This window comes from Aphanomyces invadans (genome assembly GCF_000520115.1).
Source record: "Aphanomyces invadans strain NJM9701 unplaced genomic scaffold supercont1.12, whole genome shotgun sequence".
NCBI lineage: Eukaryota > Oomycota > Saprolegniomycetes > Saprolegniales > Verrucalvaceae > Aphanomyces > Aphanomyces invadans.
Window position 1 is genome coordinate 1,102,708 of NW_008580157.1, and position 2,863 is coordinate 1,105,570.

The following is a 2,863-nucleotide window of genomic DNA, read 5'->3' on the forward strand; positions in this document are numbered from 1 at the left end:
TTGATATTGCTGTCGTCGGCGAAATCGCTTTCGATGTCGATGACGATGGCCTCCGCCTTCATAAAGATGTCGGTCATGACGACAAGTCCAATGGAATCTGCCAATTGCCCACTTCTCAACAAGTTGGACAGTCTTCACAGTAATAAAATCTGATTTTCCGAATAAAACCCAATTTTGTTCGATCTCAAATAATCGGGTTTTATATTAAAACCTGAAAAATCCCGATTGCAAAACGCCAGGGTCTGCCACCCTTGATATTTCTATATTGAGTCATTGGACAGATTTCCTAAGATATTTCCTGTGAACATCGTATGGAACCTTCATCAGATCTCGCAGGGATATTTACTGCCGAAATATTCCGGTGAGGTCTACCCACAGGGATGACAAATTCACACAGAGCAGCCAAAAGAAATCTCTTTCTGCGCACTCCAGCGATCCGATGAGCGACGTAGAAGGAAGCAAGCGTAAGACAGTGTACCGCTTCACCACTCAAGTAGACATAGACCTTGTTAAGGAGGCCATGTTTGTATGCCCACATGATGCTCCGTATGGGCAAGCTTCAGCTCGATGGGAAGAAGTAGCCGAGTACATGAGAGTTTTGCATGGCCCCGACTTGACGACACCGGGATGCCGAAAACGCTCGATGATCTTATTGCGGCGTTCAAGTAGGACACTGTGAAGTCATTGTGAACATCAGGCACCGAGGAGGAATACCATGAACGGGAACAGCTCCTTCGGGAATTTTTGCAGACATAGTGTGTAGCCTTATTCGGTTCGACTTCACAAAGCTGCTGTCACGGGGCTCGCTTCTAGTGGAAATGTGGTGGACACTACACCGTCGGGTGGAACGGCTTCAAAGTGCTGGATATGCTCGTGCACGATTGCCGCAAACAGTTGTTGATGTGGGCGGCTTGGGTGTCCTTGGCTCGTTTCAAGTCGCCTTGGACGCTCTGGGGCGATGCGTTACAAGTCCGTTCTCTGCGCTTTGACTTGATGGGTGACGAGGTAGCACCAAGCCCAGAGGTAAAAAGCCCACATGGCTTGGCTGGAGTTGCCAACGCTTAGGAGGTCGAGGGCTCGGTCAGCGAGAAAACAGGTTCGAACTCACCCTTCTTACCTTGTGCCCATTGAGGGCTGCCTTCTGTAACTTATTGCCCGGCCTGCATATCCCGTGGACCCTACCGTCGATGAATCCGATGCATTCTCCAGCGGGGACCCGGCGCGATGAATGGCCCCACTGTTCGTTTCATCCACTGGCCATTCAGTCTTCTGTGGTCCCAACGGAGCAACCAGGAGAACTTGGCGTGAATGTGCTGCGTAAACGAGTTTGCAATGCAATAATGGGCTTCTCGACTCCGAACAAAAGTTTCCGTCATTGAGCCAAGGCGGTGCTGACATGCCAAGCGATTCAGAAGAATGCAGAGATACTCGAGGGCGGACGCTTGGTGCCTGCTCGGAGTTACGATAGGGTCTGGGATGCGAAGTAGTTTGATTAATGATGTCGCACTGAATGAAGAGGCAGTCTTCCTCGGTCTGGGCGGCAAAGTCAAATTGATTGCTTGGGATGAAAATTGCACAGGAAGTTTGGGCCACCCATGTAAATAGGAGTCTAGCAAGTGGCAACAGCAGGGTCGCCTCGTCGCTCATTCTAACCTGGCGACTGAAAATTTCCCTGTGGCGATATCTCTACTCCACAAGATATGTCGTTTGAGACTCTTTGTAAATTCTTGCAGGGAAAATCGTGAGAATTCTTGTTGCGAAATCAGTCTATTAACATCACTGAGGAACCAAAAGGCAACACTATGGTCAAATCATCTTTCTAATTTCGTATCTGGTTAGTATTATCTATAGCACGCAAGGATCTATCAATAGAAAACTCTAAAACCAAGTACGGGAAACGCCGGAAAACCTTCCACCGAGGTTCTGATCCCTGCCTATGTCACATTAATGTCCTTGAGCAGTACAATCAATCATCCAGATTAAAAAATTAATTTTTGGCTTATCGCATTTTATATTGCCCACATGATAGTTGGGTATACAGGAAAGAACGACGGAAATCCTTCCCCCGTGGTACTAGAAAAATATCTTGAAATTTGTACAGGGCAATAATATTTCAAAGTTGGGGTTTGCTGGACATTTTACTACATTGATCTTTTTCAGTTGATGAGGACTGCGTTGGTATGGTCAAAATTTTGGAATTTCGAGTCAATGAGTGCTCGCGACCAAGTTAAAAGTACGCCTAGTACATTCATAACTAGTTAATATTTCAAGAAAACCAAACCGTCACTGAGACAGTGCCTTCGTGGACGTGATTGAAAACCCCACAAGGCATTTCTTCCCCATTGGCAATCCTTCGCTGTATCATGGCTAGCCTCTTCTCGGCTGTGAACACCACACAGCCATGTCTGGTAGACCAGCTGGCTCGTCAGATGGCCCCGCGTCCAAAGAATGAATCGACCGGTCATATTGTCTCACACAATATTTTTAACTATGTATTTTGTATTGGAGTATGCCTTGCATCACTCAATATTTCTAGTCACACAATTTGGATAATAACTACAGGACAGCGTTTTCACTGCTGGCAAACCAATGTTACACGTCATCACGGGAGTTGTTAATGCATCTTATGGGAGCAGTCTACGGTTTTTCACATCCATTTTGCGCAAAGTTGGCGTACATAGTTATTCAAAACAACGAACCAGATATTTCTGTCGTTGTGAGTAAACACTCAAATCAATGGGGAAAGTAGAATGTGTGTTTTGACTTAATTAATGATTGAGTGAACTTGTCTTCTTTGAGCGATAAGATGAAAACATTTTTAGTCTGGTGCGATATTCGAGACGTTGCTGAAATTAGATTGATA